The following is a 19,766-nucleotide window of genomic DNA, read 5'->3' on the forward strand; positions in this document are numbered from 1 at the left end:
AAACTTGAAAAAATTAGTATTATCTGATAGGAAATATGTAGTGCTACATAAAACTTCTCAATATATAAATGCACTCATTTAAAAAAATATATATATATGTAATCAAATTCCAGTATATCATTGCAATTTAATAATTTACTTTACAATGTAATGATATGGATAGGGATGAACAATTAACTCCGCTCCGTCAATGGAGTTTTGCCCACTACATTCTCTGGAATTATGGAAGAATTCCACCAACTGCTACATGGCAGAGTTTTTTCTCATGTGCGGCTCGCCAATGTTAAGTTGGTGAGGTGGAAAATCGAGTGCTAGATTACTTAAAAAGCAGGACCTCAACGCAGGCAGTCGCGGCAGTTCGCTACTGTTCACACTGTCTAGAAAATCTACTAGAGCAAAATAAATAAGCAGCGCCCTCTGATTTGCTGTGTGGTGCAGTTTGTGCTGATTTTCCAGTGTTTAACTAGCCTCTGGCACTAAAAACCAGCACGAGCTGCACAGAGTGCCGAATTCTGCCACTCGCAGAATTTTTATGGCACTCTGCTGAATTCCACAGACTAAAACTCTGCAAGTTCCACCCACCCCTAAACATGACTCACACATGAGTGAATAAAAGGCATTTCAATTAGAATGTTTGATTTAAGATATCTGGTTTAACAATAAAAACGGTTTCTCAAAGAGATGTGATTTGTAGAAGAGAACTGTAATTTGCAAGTCTTCTATATCAGCTATGGTATAAGTAACACAGAAGCATCTAATACCGTGATGCAGATGAAAAGCATGTCAGCAAAATTCAGATGTAAGTGTGATCTTCATGGACATGAAATTTAATGCGAAGTCTTTAAATAATAAAAGTACAAAAATAGATTGTACATGTCTGTAAAAACATTACTTCAGGAAAAAGAATTAAGACAGGAAACAACAAAACTTCACTCACTGAAGACAGATTTGTATTTTAGGTCTCAGCTCTAGACAGCGCATTTACACTATCTCGAAAAGAGACCTGTTGTATGCACTTTGGGGGCTTCAGCCTGTCCATAGGTTTCCCATTTGCTGGCACCATCCTCGCTCTTAAATTCGTCATCCTCATTTGTCCATGGCATGCATGCGTCATGCCTCGCTGTGTTGAGCTCATCCCAAGAGTATCGACCAATTACTAATCTCCATACACACCGGACATTTTATGCAATGTTTTAGGGACTACTTTTTTCTTTGGTGAAGTGCAGATTTGCATATATTTAAAAAAAAAAAAAAAAAAATTGTGAAGCTTGTGTGAGGTTGCGATTCCTCCCCACCACTGGAATCAATCTGCTTATGTGATCCATTCTCACCATGGCTGTATCAGGCAGAGCTGCTGGACCATCTCTCGCACTACGTTTATTTTATTTTTCAAAAGCAGCGGTGCTAGGCATACTAAGTGAGCTGTGCTTTTCATGTTTGCTTGTGTTGGTACTCAAATCATTCCATTCTGTACTCGGGGAAGTGGAGATGTTATTGTGGTTTGCTCTTTATTTCGCTCATATTTTGCTCAATATGATTTATTTCCATAACTAACTAGGCACAACGATTCTCAGGAGAATAGCGAAATCTGTGGATGCAGACGTGCAGATGTTTCATGTGTTTGTTTATTGCACCAGCCAGGCTTGTCTAGCTCCTTCCAGTGTTCCTCCTGCGCTGCCCAGGCTTTGCTGAGCCAGCCCCTCTGCCTCCTGGCTATGCAGTCTCGCTCCCACCTCCCTGCCTCGGTGTGCGCTGGCAGCACGGGGCATGTGTTGCTTTTGTTTCTTTCACTGTTGATTAATTCTTCTCTTCCTCACCTCTCAGTTCCAAGTGATTTCAATACCGATGCGGTCGGAGGCATCCACTTCCAACCCTGCTAATGGTGATTCTGCTTCTAAGCAAATGGCAGAAGCCCAGGGCCAACTAGCCCCTCTCTTTTTAAAAGCATCATCTAGTCATCCACCCCTTTTACATTCTTAGAGAGAAACAGGTGTGTTGTTGTGTTCTTTTAACCACCACCTCAAACCCGTCCCACCGCAACCTTTTTCTTAAATAGGTTCACATTTTGAAGGAGGTGCCCGGCTTTTCACCTACGAATAATAAGTCTAATTAGCTCAGTGCAGTCAAACCTAGACTACAAAACCCTCAATGTATTAGAATACCACACTAATGGCCAGAACTGGAAGCTGCGTCCCTGATGACATGGAATGTCATGGTCACCCAACCCTTATCTTGTTTTCTCACATTCACTCCACTGGCTCCCCACTAACCCACCCAAACCACATCCTTCACAGTGAAAAGAGGTTCATGGATAGTCTAATAAGTGTACATTCATAGCAGATTATTTATAGAAAGCCCATCCTTGCTCTTTCATTATACTACCAAAGTGTTTTACACTAAATATGCTTGGAGCCAATGAGAGCCTGTTCTGCTCGCAGGGCCCCCACTAATGTTTATAAAAAAATAAAATAAAAAAAATTGGCATTCAGTAGAGGACGTGGTCTACAGTTGCTATGGCTACTAAAAAGTCCTACGTGAGCTCCATATGTGATCTACATTTAAGTGCAATGAGGGGAATCAAGTAAGAATGCTGAACTTCGCTAAATGCTCACAGACACGCCGCACATATCGCCATCCACATAAAAGGTGGTGCTTGGATGGGATGGGGACAAGAGACAGGTTTACATGGGTCTACTTAATTTCCAGTTGCCAACACCAGAGAGGGATTCGAAAAATCCTCTGATGCACTGTACCGGAGGATTTGTTTATTTAAATACCCCTTGGGTGACACAGAAGAGCTTCCATGTCTCCCCCGCACCGCTGCCTGCCCCTTTGTGACGCATGCTGACGTCACACTTCGTTTTCCCCACCGGAGAAGGAAGCAGCAGGTAAGGCCACTTTCTACTCCGATGGGGAAAACGGGCCCGAACGGCGATCCAGGGCCAGGAAACCCCACTAGACACCAGGGAATTCACTTGAGGGGCCCACCCGGGAGGGATATTTAAAAAATTTTTTAAAAAATTAAAAAAAAGCTAGTGTATCCCTGGGGGGCGGTGCAATTGCACACCTCTCCCCCCACCCAGGGATAAAATAAATAGAAAGAAAGAAAGAAAGAAAGAAAGAAAAAGAAAGAAAGAAAGAAAAAGAAAGAAAGAAAAAGAAAGAAAGAAAAAGAAAGAAAGAAAGAAAAAGAAAGAAAGAAAGAAAAAGAAAGAAAGAAAAAGAAAGAAAGAAAGAAAAAGAAAGAAAAAGAAAGAAAGAAAGAAAAAGAAAGAAAGAAAGAAAGAAAGAAAGAAAGAAAGAAAGAAAAAAAGAAAGAAAAAGAAAGAAAGAAAGAAAGAAAGAAAGAAAGAAAGAAAGAAAGAAAGAAAGAAAGAAAGAAAGAAAGAAAGAAAGAAAGGAAAATAAAAAGAATGGAATTGACAGGGGGGGTCGCCCGTGAACAGGGATGACCCCCTGTGGAGGCAATTTATTTAATAGCTATATGGTTTCCATGAGGCCACTATGGCTCCCCATAGAAACCATACAGCTATTAAAAAATATATAGATCTATATATCTATTTATATAGATATATCTATATACAGACACGTATATCTATATCTCTCTCTCTAGATAGATATATATATATATCTAGATAGAGAGAGACATCACTTTGTCAATGCGTGTGTGGTTTGCCTTGGGGGGGTGGGGGTGTATTCGCCACCAGTTCTCTTGCAGTTTGCATCTTCAAAGAAATGCACATACTTCAACTGACACATTTCAACTGTAGCTTTTAGGCAGCAATAAAAGAGTCAAGTACCTCTTGTGATTATGTTTCTGCTAGAAAAGGATCTGACTTTTGTCTAGTGGCGGTTTTGATGCCATAAAGTAGCGCAGAAGGTTTATATGCCTACTGCAACAACGAAATCTGTATTTTATGTAAATAGCTGAGTGGATTAGTAAAGCCAGCCATTTACCTGCGCTATAATACAAATGAAATGTATGTACTAGTTGGGCTAGTGAAAGATTAAGGCACTTTTGCTAGGTGGTATTCGAGGAGGAGGTCATAGGAGTGGGAGCACCAATAATGATTGTCAGAATCGGCTCCAGAGGGGCTAAAGACAGTGACAATTGGTATGTGGCAAGGTGAAGTAATAGTGTGCCTTTTTTGTTTTTTTGAGGGTCTGGAGAGTGCTGATTGAGGGAGGAAGCGAAGGTAAGGTGACCTTTACTGTTGCACGCATCACACACACACACACACACCCATCATGACTGTCTACATAGGCTAGTGTTTTAGAGCGAAAGTTTAGCCAGTAGCAGAGATGGCGCCTTGTTCGATGACTGCTGCTCAAGCCCTAACTAGGGTTATAGAGGACAGTTCTGACATAGGATCAGAGACAGACAGCAGATACTGAAACAGCATCTGAGGGATAGGACAATGGCGCAGACTCTAGGAGTGATTTTTTTCGACAACTCTACTTCCAGTGATTTTGAGGGAGGGGATGAGGTCAGTCCTGCTGTCCCTTCGCAAGCACAGTCTGTGCAGCGGGACAATAGTGGGTTAGCCCAACCCAGAGAGCAGGTGCATGTGGCAGCAAGCAGGGAGCGAGTGCTCTCTTGGGAGCGCCCCAATTTAGCTGAGCCCCAAAGTGCACTGCCCAAATTGTATTGTGGAGACATCAAAATTACCTATCACAAAACAACCTGGTTTTGTAAGGCAGGCACCTGCGTTTTTCGTCACGGGCTCAGCAGCCATATAGGGAAACCTACCAAACCCAGACATTTCTGGAAACTAGACACCTGGGGGAGTCCACAGAGGTGTGGCTTGTATGTATTTCTCAAAGTTTTCTTACCCAGAATACCCTGCAAAGGTGAAATGTTGAATAAAAACTTGCATTTCTGTCACACAAACTACAGGAATATGCTGGGATCCACAACATTTCTACCACCCAGTGTTTCCCCACCTGTCCTGTTAAAAACGCTACCCCACTTGACTGCCTGTACCTGGGCCTGCGTCAGGAACGGATCACCCCAGGGTCAACAGTTGCCCTCATAAAATAACTAACTGACCGTTGTGTGATCCATTCCTGACACGAAGACTAGGCCTACCCACACAATTGAGGTACCATTTTTATCAGGAAACTTGTGGATATGTTGGGCGGAAGAAAATTTGTGGCTCCTCTCAGATTCCAGAACTTTCTATCACCGAAATGTGAGGAAAAAGTGTTCCCCCCTCCCCCCAAATTTGAGGTTTGCAAAGGATTCTGGGTAACAGAACCTGGTGAGAGCACCACAAGTTACTCCATCCTCGGTTCCCTTAGGTGTCTAGTTTTCAGAAATGTCCAGGTTTGCTATGTTTTCCTAGGTGCTGGATGAGCTAGAGGCCAAAATCCACAGCTAGGCACTTTCCAATAAAATACGTCAGATTTCAATTTAAAAATGTGATGTGTCCATGTTGCGTTTCCTGTCGCAGGACTAGGCCTACCAACACAAGTGTGGTACCATTTTTATCAGAAGACTTGGGGGAACACAGAATAGAAGAATAAGTGTTATTGCCCCTTGTCTTTCTCTACATCTTTTCCTCCCAAATGTAAGACAGTATGTAAAAAAAGAAGTCTATTTGAGAAATGCCCAGTAATTCACATGCTAGTATGGGGACCCCGGAATTCAGAGATGTGCAAATAACTACTGCTTCTCAAAACCTTATATTGTGACCATTTTGGAAATATAAAGGCTTCCTTGATACCTATTTTTCACTCTTTATATTTCACCAAATGAATTGCTGTATACGATAAAATCCCACTGTAAAGTGGAACTCTTTTATTGGCTATGGATACCTAGGGTTCTTGATGGACCTACAAGCCCTATATACACCCCGCAACCAGAAGAGTCCAGCAAAAATAACGGTATATTGCTTTAAAAAATCTGCTATACCTGGGAAAAGAAGAAAACGTGGACAGAAATGGCTCCTTTTTTCACCTCAATTTCAATTTATGTTTTATTTTAGCTGTTAGTTCTGTAGGAAAACCCTGAAGGATCTACACAAATGACCCCTTGCTGAATTCTGAATTTTGTCTACGTTTCAGAAATGTTTAGCTGTCCAGGATCCAGCAATTGGTTTCAAACCCATTTCTGTCACTAACTGGAAGGAGGTTGAAAGCACAAAAAATAGTAAAAATGGGGTATGTACCAGTAAAATGCCAACAGTGTGTTGAAAAATGTGGTTTTCTGATTTAAGTCTGCCTGTTTCTGAAAGCTTGGAAGATGGTGATTTTAGCACCTCAAACCGTTTGTTGATGCAATTTTCAGGGAAAAGAACAATCTTTCTTCTGCAGCCCTTTTCCCCATTTTTTGGAAATAAATGACATTTTTGCTGTATTTTGGCTAATTTCTTGGTCTCCTCCTGGGGAACCCACAAACTCTGGGCACCTTTAGAATTCCTAGGATGTGGGGGGAAAAAAGGATGCAAATTTGGCATGTGTAGCTTACTAGGACTAAAAGGTATGAAGGCCTGAGCACAAACTACCCCAAATGACCAAAAAAGGGCTCAGCACGAGACAGGTGGAGGGGTTGGGTTGGAGTGGGCGGGAGGTAGCAGCGCAGAGGTTAAACCGGAGCTGGCAGTGTGTTTTTGTTGTTCGCCAGCAATGCAAAGTGCAGGATTTTCACTTTCCAGATCATTTTCTCTAATAAATAGAATTCAGACTGGTCCAATTGTGCTCTTTCACATGCATGCCTCTCAACCTACTAAGCCTCAGTCAGCCATCATTTTGGGGTCTACGGGGCAGGCATTGACCATAGGCATGGTGTGGGTAGGGAAATTTCCCAATACTGTGCAATGCAAACTCTTGACTCTTAATCCCCATTGTAACCTGATAAATGCAGTACGCTTACTTCAAAGTTGCTGTAGTTTTTCATCAAAGTTGGTACAGATCATGCGGTTAGCTGTAGGTACGGGTTCTGGGTTTAGCCCTTCAAGAGAGCAGAAGTAGTGGAAAGCAGAGAAAAGTCACCTGTGGTTGCTGAAATGCTGTGCAAGCCTTCACAGGTCACAGTACCACTCCACAGGTGCATCCCAGGTGAGCAGGTCAGCTTATTGGCTCAAGGCAACCTTTTAAACGTAAGAGGGAGCAAACTGTCTCTTATGTCAGCACAGTTCACAGTGTTTGTATACTTTAATCCAAGTGACTGAAGTAAGCTATCTTCGAAACTGGTTCATGAAATGTAAAGAACTGCAATTTTTATTTCCTTGGTATTTCAAATCATAAAATCTATTACATGGATATCTGTTCATTACCATTTTGAAATAAAATATATTTTCACAAGCAAGCACAGGCGAAACTTGAGGGCTCTCCAATTTAGGGGATTTCTACCACAAAGTACATGAAATCACAGGATTTCATTCCATCTACTTCTTTAGCCAAATAGGCAAGTGGATTAAAAAAGCACTTCTAAAGGCAACTGGTTTGGCAACTGCCTATTGCACACAAATAATATCCATACAGGTTCTCATGACAGCTTCCCTGCGAAGGGTCTCCCAACTAGTGCCGTTGTTCGCTCACCCATACATCACGCTAGCTACCCCTTGCTGCTCAGTCATGCTCGTTCCGCTACCTTCCATCCGCCTCCTCCTCCTCTTTTTGCCTCATCTGTATCTCTGTCACTTTTGTTTGCTTCAGCCTTTTCCCATATTTTTTCCACTTCTGTTCATTTCTGTCTTTTACCTATAAACTTCTGGTAATTTCTTCCTTTTCGGTCTTTTCTCTCTACCCTTGGGCTTTCCTGCCTGCTTCTGCCTTTTTTTTCAATTCTGCTAATTTCTTTGCCTTATTTTCTTCTTAGTTTCAGCTTTTTCCTGCCCATTATGCCATCCCGCCTGCCCCCCAGAACCCCTTCCCCTCTCCAAGGACCTACTCAATGGAGACCCAAGTGCAGCCGCACAGCAGGAGCACCAAAGGCATACCAGTGCGCCCATCCACAACTGGGCTGTGCCCAGTGCCAGGAACCCTGGTTCTCTCCCCCCCCCCCAAATCACATCAGCACGGAACGCACCAGCATCCTCAACACCCCATCGCCACGGCAGTCTTCCCAGACAGATGGAAACACACAGATCAAACCCCTGCCTACCCCAGCAAACTCAGAGATGATTGATTTATTTCCCTGTTTCCTTACCCTGCCAAAGTACTTGAGATGGCCAACAACCAATAGCTCACCAAATATCTGGATGACAGCAACCTGCTTGATTATCTCCCAATTAGGCTTCTGGGCCAACCACAGCACAGAAACTGCACTTGTCGCAGCCACAGACAATGTCAGAATACTCCACGACCATGAGGAGACTGCTGCCTTGATCTGCCTCAACCTCTCTGCAGCATTCATCATCATGTTTCACCACACCTTCATCAACAGACTATACAACATCAGCATTCAAGACAACCCCTCAAATGGATCACCTCCTTCCCCACAGGGTGCACTCAAGAGCATTCGGCTGCCTCCCTTCACCTCCGAACCACAGATCATATGCAGCATACCCAAAGGATTGTCACGTAGGTTCTCATTATCTTAATGAGACCACAGGATTTGGGCAGCAGAATCGCCTGAATTGTAGGGTACTGAGTACAATCCTACACCATGTGACCCTTGTCGGCCTAATACGGGTTTTTCCAGACAACTATCAGTGCCTCATCTCCAACTGAGAGCAGGGATGATTCTGGCAACATGACAGAGTGGACTCCTCAGGGGGATTGTGGTCGATTATATCTCATCCTTTTCTCTCAGTTACATTAGTCTCACACAGGCAAAGACAAACAGAAGCAGAGTTCAATAAGGTTTATTGAAGTAACTGCATATTAGATCAAATGGCATGTATTGCAATAACTAGGATGATGAAACACACAAGAAGCAAAATGGTGACAAGGAGAGAGAAACAAATACAAAACCACCATACTGTCACTAGGAATTATATATTTGTTTCCTACCTAAGCTATGTTACAGCACAGCGTAACAAGCCCTAATCCACCCTTCAGGCTCCCCCCTGGGAAGACATCATCCCCCATACCTGAGCAAGGAAGCCTGTTATCTAGAAAGACACCATCCCCATATAGGCCAGGGATTCGGCAGTCTAAGCAAGCAGCTGTAACAAAGACGTTCAGCTACCAGCATGCAGTCGTCGTCATCTGGCTGGAATCTCCCTTTAACATGTATGGGACGGAGAAGTGTTTTATAATAAAACAATGGGTGTGCTAGGAAAAATGTCTCCACATAACGATGTATATGTTTCTGTGAATGTCGTAGACACAGCGTACCACTTTTACCGGGACCCTATCTGACTGTAGCCTTGAGGAAAGCACAAGGTGAAATTAATGCAGTGCTAAGAATGTGATGCTTTCCTAGCCAAAAGAACAACTAGATAGAGAAAAGAAAACAAATGCGGATAATGCTAAAAAAAATAAAGCAATGATGAATAAAATGTAACTAGGCTAAAGTGCGTAATGGCAGGTCTAGTTTGCTAAAATAGCATGTCTAAAACATGGCTAAAATAGCTATACACCAGGATCAACTCTCGGTTTCGCGCTGTTCAACACCTAGGTAACCTCTTCCCCCCCTCCCCCACGGACATTGTTAGATCCCACACTCTCTCGCTCACCAAAGACCTCCCCAACCACCAAAAAAAACTTCTGGGACGCCACGACCAATGTAGCCACCTGGATGAGAGTCAACTGCCTCAAACTCAATTCCAACAAAACTGCAGTACTGATCTTCAGGAGAAACATATCCATTTGGGACCACAGCTGGTAGCTAGTTGAACTCGGACCCATTCCCACAGCAACAGACCACACATGCAAATAAACAGAGTTGCCGCCTACTGCTTCCACATTTTCCGTACGCTCCGCAGAATCTTCAGATGGATCCCTGTCAACAAAAGAAAAAACATCACTCAAGCCCTCGTTATCAGCTGCCTAAACCACAACAACGCACTCTACTTCGGCATCTCCAGCCATCTCCTCAAAGATTCCAGGCCATACAAATGTGGCAGCCAGACTCATCCTGGACTTCCGACGAGCCCATACCACCCCCACCTCAGAATCATCCACTGGCTCCCCATCCAGAAGTGATGCCAGTTCAAGATCCTCAAGCATGCCTACAAAGCCTTACATGATCAAGGACCAGCCTACAACAACCAACATCTAAACTTCCACCTTCTAAACTTCCACCAACCAACCAGATACCTGCGCTCCTCCTCACTAGCCCCTGCACACACCCCAAATCCTTTGCAGTAATAGAGGTGGCCGCTCCTTCTCCCATAGAGCCGCTAAGACCTGCACTGAGCTGCCTCTCCACCTGCGAATGTCACCCTTCCTTGCAGACTTCAGAAAGAAGCGCACAACCTGGCTCTTTGACGGAGACCTCACAAACACCCCGGTGCTCTACAAATACCGACTGAATGATTGATAGATACCACCAGTGATGCAGATCAAACTTTCACACACAAATGCAGAGCAATACACCCACAGACATTCCTGAAAACACCAGCAAACACCCACGCACAGCCCTGTAGCAATGGTCACACACAGTAACGAGAAACAATGTCTGCCTAGGACAATGATGAACATTAATGGTTTAAAGAAGTAGCACGCATCAATGGCTTGAGGAATGAATGAGCATTAATGTGCCCGGATGCAAATGGCTCTCAATGACACCAAGCAGTAATGGTCCTGAATGATCTCAATCAGAGGTTAACCTCAATGGAATGATAAGCAATGGCCCAGGACAGTAATTTATCTCAATGGTGAAAACCACAGTTCAATAATAGAAACGACGAACAATGCAAAGAGAGGCTTGCTATTTATATATTGTGGTTTAGCACAACAGACCTCTGCTGTATATGCTACAACATCCATGGGGTGACCTCAAGCACATAAGAGGGTTATGCTATCAAAATATACAGTGCATAAACTGGACTGACGTGCTGAATGCATTGTGTATTCACCATCAATCTTCTGTTGTTACCCTGCAGAAACTATAACATACAATATGAAGTAAAATAGTGTGCATTAAATATAATATTTAAAATTGCAAGCATCGTTTGCGTTGTGTATCTTTGCTTTTGTCAAATAGTGGGTTTATTGTAGTCACTGAGGTTATTTTCACCTCCCCTCTCATGAGATCTACAGGACGTTCTAATGTATCCTATGACACAATCATCAGCTCCTTAGCAATATGACTATGCTACAGACAAGACCAATTTCAAAACTTCTAATAATCTGTGCATTATAACTATACATTCTGATGTAAATAAAAATCAGTAGATCAACATTTCAGCTTAGGCTCGGAGTTGTCTTTAAAAAGCAGCCATTGTGTAAAAAAAAAAAAAAAAAAATCACTAGCATAACAATCACTAAAAGTCTCGCAAAAAGACACATGCAATACAGAATTGGACAACGACATTAAAAAGTATTGGGTAGTGAATATATTTTTTTGTACCTGAACACATGGCCACACACTTCACACTGTGCTACCGTGTGACAAGCAGTTTTGGCACTCATCAGAGTCACCTAGCAAAGAGACATGATCACAAGAACAGCAAGATGAGCTAGAAAGCAGAGCACAGTGTAGGTTTTACATCAGTGGACATGTACTGGAGAAGTACCCCATGCCACAGGAAGAAGCTTTGGCGGACTATGTTTACACTGTTTTGAGGGCAGGTGTGCCTGTTCGTAAGGTGCTAGGGGTCCAATGCTCCTCTCTCTCTCCATGTCTTTAGCCCTTTAAGGCATGGGCCCCTCCTACTCGGACAATTACACAGTAGAAATATTTATAAATAGGATGAGAAGCTAACAAATCAATTTGTGCTCACTTCCTTCAACTGACCTACAAGCAAGAGTGGATGGTCATCAATAGCAGACAGAAGTTGCATAAATACAACAATAGCTACTCGTGCCATGCTCAGAATTAAAAGCTTCAACACTTCCTCAAGAAGACTATATACTTATAAACCTATTGAAGGAGTACCTGAAGCATAACTGAGACACAAAGTTTAGAAGCTCAAACAGACAGCAAAAGAGGAAGCTCTTCTTAGTTACAGTGAAGAATGTTGCAGCAACCTCAACACAAAAGAAAGTCCATCGACATTAAACAAGTATAGAAGCATCCACATGCAAAAGCCTTAAACAAGTGAAGACTTGTTAGGGAAAAGGTTCAGAGCAGTGCTAATTCAGCAGATATTCACAGCAAGTAAATAAGATTTTAGCAAATACTAACATTGGTTTTCAGAAGCCACACAGTTGGCAGCCATTCGGACACCCCTTTGTATGCTGGCCATTATTTCCAAATTCCATGAAAGGTATTTGTGTCCGGCTAAGTCCAAGGATTTCATGGCAAGTGATTTTTGATAGGGGTACAAAGAGACTGTCTTGCGCTTTAGGGGCATTGGTGTAGCTCGCAAGGGTGTATGTAGCTTGACTGACATTATAGAGGGAGGCAATAGCCTCAGTGTAAGGGAATAAACACAAGTGCCTTTTAATGTGTTTGAAAGCAATATAATTAGAAATGAAGGACTAAGTTTAAGTTAAATGTAGTGTTTTCAGAGACTTGGGTAAACAGTTGCCGAAAGGAATGATAAGGAGACGGCTTAACTCTGATAGACAGACACCGAAATATCTGCTATTACTGTATCTGGAGGGGCATATCTAGCACTATAACAACATCTGGGCCATCACCACTAAAATTTGTTTAATCATACCACATTCTAATCATCAGCAGAAACGTTTTGTACAGTGGGGTCAGGTGAACAGATACCTAAATGAGTAGCATTTTGCAAGGGCCAACCAGTTAGCATATCTACCAGGTAAACCTTTATGTGCATATGTGAAAACTGGGAGGAATTCTTCTTCAATAATCTTCAATATACTTTCAGTGGACCAATTTGGGAATTGAAAATATATTCTGTGTATGTTTCAACTTAACATAGTGAGTTCGGCCATAATCCTAAATTGTTAAAAATTACACTTGCAAGTCAGTTTTACCCTATGGACCATCAATTGTCTACACCAACTTTTTTATTTATTTTTTATTTTTATTTTTTAAACCAAAAAATGTATTTTAGTATCATCTCCACAGATTACTGGTGCCTTATCACGACTGAAGGTATCAAAAGCAGACACTGACCTAGGGGGTAAGAATGAGGACAATAATGTCCTCTCCGTACTGCAGAAATGGGATGTAATAACTACTTTTTATGAAAATATATTTGCATGGTTAAGGTATCTGATTTGGGCAGTGGTATACATACTAAATAAAAAGGGGGAGCAGGACATACTGATTTCAGGCCATTGTTAAATAGAATATTGGGTTCACACTCCAACTTCACCTGGACCCAGGAATTCCAATTTACAGACAATAATGGCTGTAAGGGGGGGTGGGGTCAGAGGAATGCCTCCAACTATGCAACTTAGACCAAAGAAGGTGCCTACAAATACCATCAAATGCACAGTGCAAATACATAAAAACATCCTGCATTGATACTTACTTATATGTATACTTACAAATCCTCGCATTAACAGCAACAATGTCAATCAAAGTTCGGCAAGATGATTGGAAATCAGTCTGTAAAGGTGGAACGAGATGGTTGTTGCCTGCCCATTCATTTAAGTTTTTCCAATGCATTTGTGCATAGGATTTTGCTTCAACATCTAGGTGAGCTACTGTAGTTATAAGGTGAAGAGGGTTCCCCATTTTAAGTCTCTTCAAGCAGACAGCTTTTAATGGTCTTTGGGCAAATGTTTCTTGTGGGCCATACCAGAAACCTACAGCGGTGTTCTGAACCCAACCATTGCTTACCAGTGTTTTACTGTCATGCTCTTTTGCTTACTTCTTATTCAATGGGTTGCCTTCCTCTTCTTGTGTTTCTAGGGACATATTGAAGGCCTGTACTGCATAAATTAAACATTTCAGAGATAATGTACAGGCACATAAAAGAAACTAGAAGAATCGAGACGAAGTAGCTGAAAAAGCTAAATGGGGAATGAAAACAGAAAAAAATATAAATGTTTTCTTGGCAGCGGGTAGGGGTGTTTAATTCCCCAAAACAAACACAAGAATGCTCTAGTTTTACCAGTATTTTACGTGTCAACTATGGCGTATGTTTAGACCACATTACTGTGGCAATTGAGAACTTTGAGAAAAAACATCGACCTGTGCCGCAGATATGGTGGGACACTCTCCACTAAAGGTAATACAGAAAGTGTAAGGCCCAAGGCAAGGGAGATAAGTAGATTTCATGGTGGGAGATGACGAATGTCTGAATACATAGGCACTAAAACAGATCCATGTATAGGTTAGGTGAAACAAGATGGTCTACATGGATCAGTAGAAGAAATATTCTTTATGCACAGAGACTTCCCAATGCACTGCTGAATTCTGGGAAGAACAAAAAAAATAAGGCTATAAAACAGTTGACTATGTAACACCGAATTGTCTGGTAAATGACTAATCTAGAAATATGTTCAGTGGCCGGTAAAAACAGAGACTGACCTATATAGTGCATCCACAGTGCACAGTTCTATGGAAGAGAAAGTAATAGAACACAAGTTGCAAAGGACAGAAAGGAAGGAACAGACAGAAAGCAGCAACTATAGTATGGCGCCAGAAGGAAGAGGAACAGCATAGGACTATAAGCTTCAAAGAAATGTGTGTTTGACAAAGCATTAAGTGACAAGGTTCCTGGGCAGGAAAAGGTGATAGCGCTGCAGATGGAATATCAATAGGTTTCTCCAGAGCCTGGAGAAATTACAAGGTTTACAGGAAGACAAGGCAAAAGATCTAAAAAGGTGGTCAAAGGGTATATAATGCTAAAGCTGTGTCCTTTGCAATACATGGTAATTAATGACTTCTGGAGCCAATGCTACAGTAATAAAGATCACATTCTTGCAGTGATTCCAATGAAAAGGATACCACCACGCTAAAACTGGCATTACACTGTTTAAAAAAAAACTTTTGCTAACGAATGATTCATCAGTATATTCTCAGATAGACGTTATAAAGGGCAACTAGGCCAAAATAGTTGTGAGGTTACTGGTGCTAGAGTGTGAAGGATACTGGAGTAACCATAGTCTTCATTACAATGAGCTGAAAAAGGTACAAATATCTATGGCAAAAGAAAATTAAAAACTATAATAAATCAGTCAATGACTGTTACTAAATTATATAACCAGCTTTGAAAGGATGGCATAGGTTTGAAAATGTAACTGGAAAAACAGTCCATCCTCAAACACGTACACTGTTTTTAAAGCGGAGACTGCATGTACTCTCATCAAATAGTGTAGTTGCATCTTAGAATGCGAGGCAGGATGTGCACTTGCAGTTTGGAATTATTTGAACATATTAAGTGTTTTTGACCATTGCAAATAGGGCCACACGCAAAATGGCGTACCTCGCTACTCAGGAAATCTGGATAACAAAAAGCTAAGTATACCATCGCATTTTGTATTACGTGGCTTTCATCACTCCCCTCCCCCACCCCCGTGCCATTAGGAAATTAATGTAAAGAGACCCAGGGGCCATTGCGAAACCTCACTCTGTTACTAGGTCCTTCTGCTGGATTCAAGCGATGACACAGCCCACTTAAGCAATATTTTATCATAATTGTATTTGTCACTATATAAAAATTTTCTTGCACTATACCGCCAGCATGTTTAACGGACAAGGAAACCCATTGCCTGTCCTACGCATTAGGACAGGGTTTTCAGTTTAAGTGAGGGTGAGTACAAGGCTGAGCATCTTCAAAGCACATTCTCGGATTAGTAGTATAGAGATTGGAAAGCAGGTGCACCAACATGCACAGTGGAAAATATAGTTTAGTTAAATTTTTGTTTTTCTAGGTCACACTTTACTAATTGGGTACAACTTCACCCAGACAGTAATAATTGGTGTTAATAGGACCACAACAAAAAAAAAATGTCTCAGAATGTGCCACATAATTTGCCTTTTCTTCTCTTCCACATATTTTGGTCCCCACTGCCAGATAATTCCCGTGGTTCAGATCCAAAGTAACAAGAGTGATATTTGTGAACAGAGTCTGCTTATACCAGAACAGATGGCTTACTTTTCCTCAGAGGTCTCTGGATATAGGAGACTGCTGTTTCCTTAGGAAGTTATCTATCATTGTAGGGTACCCCTGTGGTATGGTTCTTCTCTTTTCCTGGGTATGATGCAAAGGGTGCGTTTAGTTTAGTGAAGTATGTATTAATCCCTGGGGTGTGGCTATTTCTAGTGTCAGTGCCAACTTATCAGTCAGTTTGTATGTTTGTTAGCAGTAATGTTTATGGATAGCTACCTTAACATCTCTAATGCAAAAAAACGTATTGGTCTTGTTCGCAAATGGAGGATACTGATACCCTTATCTGTTGTGTTAGGCAAGATACCCTTATAAGTCTATTGGTTATCAGCAATACCATTTTCCTATCATACGTATAGGTGGAGAGAAAAGCTGAGATAACATTTCCTGCTGTGATTATAGGGAGCCAGAACAATGTGACATTAGTCTGGTCACGGGTTGAGATACACGGGGCTAAGTACCCATTTTGCCACCTTAAGGTCGGTCCTCCACATTTAGGAGTCGGGTGGACCTTCATTGGATAGATGGTAGAGACTATGCCATCTCTGCCGCCTAGTCAAACCTCCAATGGCCCGTACTTTGTCGGATTTTTGGTCATGTGTCTATCTACTGTATTTACACAGATATGCTCAAATATCATTAGACAAGTTGATATCTACGATTCCATTTTACAAGCAGATTTCAGGCCATTGCTTCATTCAGGTGTACTTTTTTTAATGCAATGACCAGTGTCACAATTGGTACAAAAGCGCATGAAAACTGGCAGACGCATGGTTACTTTCATGCACTTTTGAAAATACATTAGCTGCTTACTTCTTAAAGAATGACACAAAAGTGCGCCTGCAGACATATGTCCTTGCACTGATGCAGATTTAAAACTTTCAGGGATCCACATAAGTTTACTAAAGTATGTCTAGGAACCGCAGACTTGGCATGCATTTGAGAACGTTTTAGCATGAGCAAATTTACATGGTCAGAGGTTCAAACTACGATAGGTCCACTTCGCCTTTTATTCTTCTGAGGTTGATAACATGATTACCACTGAGTTGGATAACAATAAACAATTGCTAGTTCAGCATCAAGAGACGTTATGGTGAACATGCATTTTAAAAATACATGTAATATTGCTCCTGTAAGTTAATTTTTCAACACCCTTCCCCCTAACGTGTCAGTTGTAAAATTATAACCTTTTCTAATGTAGGAAGAGACTGGATATGATTTGGTGACTATCTTTTGATTTGTTTCTACACACAGTTCCCCTCTCCTGGAATAAGTTCAAATCTTGCTCTTGTAAGGAGCACAATTACAACTGCTTCTTTCTAGTATGGGGAAAGACTGAAGAGGAGCTGGCCAATACCCCTGAACATACAAGTTAGTGAATGTACACAGATCATCACTGGAAATTCAAAACCAGGAACTTTCCACCTTCTTCTAGCTCCTGTATGTAGATTTGCAAAAATGTTGGAAAATCAGAGCCTTGCTAGAACCAAAATAACAAATTTAATGTGAGCATAATTAGAGAGGATGTTATTAGAATTCTGATTTAATGAAAAAGCTGGCATAATTTGTCAACTCACAGTATTGCACATATTCGTTTTTTAGAGGTCGAATATATTTCTGAAGTATCACGTCCCTTGAGAACGTAGAGGTTTTATAAAATTGCACACCTCTATTGACTGATAAGGTTACCTTAAATCTGTCTACAAGCCCATAAACTACATAAGTAGGAAGGAGTGGGAAAAGAGGACTTTCCCTAAAGTTCAACCCTTCACAAATAGGCCTTTCTGGGCACATCTCTCTTAATCAAAATGCTTGGCATGGGTGCTGTACAACTGGTTAGTGAATTTCATTTGTCAAAAACCTTGGACAATAAGTTATTTTTTATGCATTTCATACCACACCAGCACGTGAGCGTCCAAAAGGTATTTAAAAAATGAAAAGTAACAGCGAACGGGGCACAAGCAGGGAGGTGTTGGGGAGCAACAGACAAGTAGGTTTTTTCTTTTTTTTTTTACAAAAAACAAGCAGGATTGGGAGGGGCGGGGAGCCCACAGAACAAGCAGTGGTGGGAAGGTGGGGAAACAACATAAAGAACTAGGGTACGCACTGGGAGAGTATGGGAAGAAACTAGAAGAGGCAGGGGTGGGGAAAGTAATGAGTAAAGCAGTAAAAAGGGAGAGTAAGAAAAGGCATGCACTCCCATGGAGTAATAACAGAAAAGAAAATCACTGGCAAACCTAATAAGTCTGGGTTTATGTTAGCAACATGAACCCAGACATCCCCTTGTCAGACTGTCTAGCAAGCAAAACAAGGGTCTGCAATGGTCTGTCGCATACCTCCCTTCCTGTCTGATGCACAAATAACACAGATGCAGGAAAACACTTGGAAAATGGCAGGATGTACGTGAAAAGCGTCTGGTCATTGAACAGTAACTGAGACATGAATTAGGGTTGTAGAATTCCGATCATCTTATGTCCAGGACATATTGCTGGGGCTCAAATATTTATATGTATTTTGTCCTTTGGAGAAGTAGGCCTACTCTCAGTAGCACAAGCCCTCTAGCTGCCAGTTCACAGTACCACATTAAGGACTTGTGACACATTGTCTGCAGTTAAGGTAAGATTTGTATCAGTGTGTTTATGTGGTTTGAACTTATAGTTCATTAATGAAAATTATTTATTTAATATTAAGGAGAGAGCTCTAAAAAAAATGCTGTGAACTCGGATTGAATACTGACAATGGTTCTAGTATTAAAATTTATAAACATGTTTGCAAAGCTGAACAATTTCTGACTATAATGCTCGCGGAATGCTTTCATTAAATAAAAAAAAAATTCTTGAAAGCTAAATTAATGATTCTTTGCTTTCAAATAAAAGCAAATAAAACGCCTATTTTTGTTTTTAAAAAATTCACACAAAAAAAAAAGATTTAAGTAACGTTCTAGTTAGATGAATATGCCATTGACAACGTTAACGTTCTTAACTAACAAAAACACAGAAATTGACCAGTTAAATGTGTCAGAGCTATCTAGAACTTGTGCCTCACGCCATGCACTGCTTAGGACCTCACATATTGCATTCCTCATGACGTGCTGGGACCTTATTAAACACACCACTGATGACATCTCAAGTTACATAACTTATGAAATAATTAATTTTAACCCACTTGAAGGCAGCCACTCAAAGCTGCACATGGTCTTTCATCACGCATGGTGTGGGATTAGTTGTATTGGATACAGGGCCTGGCCTGGCCTTGTGCTGCCCTCACTCAGGCTTGCTGCTCCTGAACACCCCTTCTCCTTGCCATCTGCTGTTCAAGTCCATGCCCTGAATAGTTAGCTTTCTGCCCCATCTACATTCTCCCTACCCTCAGTTGTCCAAGCCTGCACCAGCCCGCTCCCTCCCTTCCTGCATTGTCCGGTGGGCTGCCACTGCCCTTAATTTAGCTTGATGTGCCTGCCACTTCTCCTACCCTCCGTTACCCAATTCTATGCCCCATCACTGCCCACCTACTTAGCTTGCTGCCCCTCCCTTCCTTCCCCCTGCCCTCCAATGTCTGTGTGCATGCCCCAGCTCCCTCCCTTTTCCCCACAATGTTCCATGGAACTGTCACTGCCCCTCATTTTCACTTGAGTGTTCTGTTGAGCTGTCACTGCCCCTCCACCAGGCCAAA

At 41.7% G+C, this 19,766-nt stretch overlaps 1 protein-coding gene across 4 annotated transcripts in view; it reads right to left on the minus strand.

Moving 5' to 3' along the window:
• SPIN1 (spindlin 1) overlaps positions 1 to 19,766 on the minus strand; it is a 165,717-nt gene that overhangs the window by 90,796 nt on the left and 55,155 nt on the right. The window lies entirely within an intron of this gene.

Source organism: Pleurodeles waltl, chromosome 1_1 (genome assembly GCF_031143425.1).
Source record: "Pleurodeles waltl isolate 20211129_DDA chromosome 1_1, aPleWal1.hap1.20221129, whole genome shotgun sequence".
Taxonomy (NCBI): domain Eukaryota; kingdom Metazoa; phylum Chordata; class Amphibia; order Caudata; family Salamandridae; genus Pleurodeles; species Pleurodeles waltl.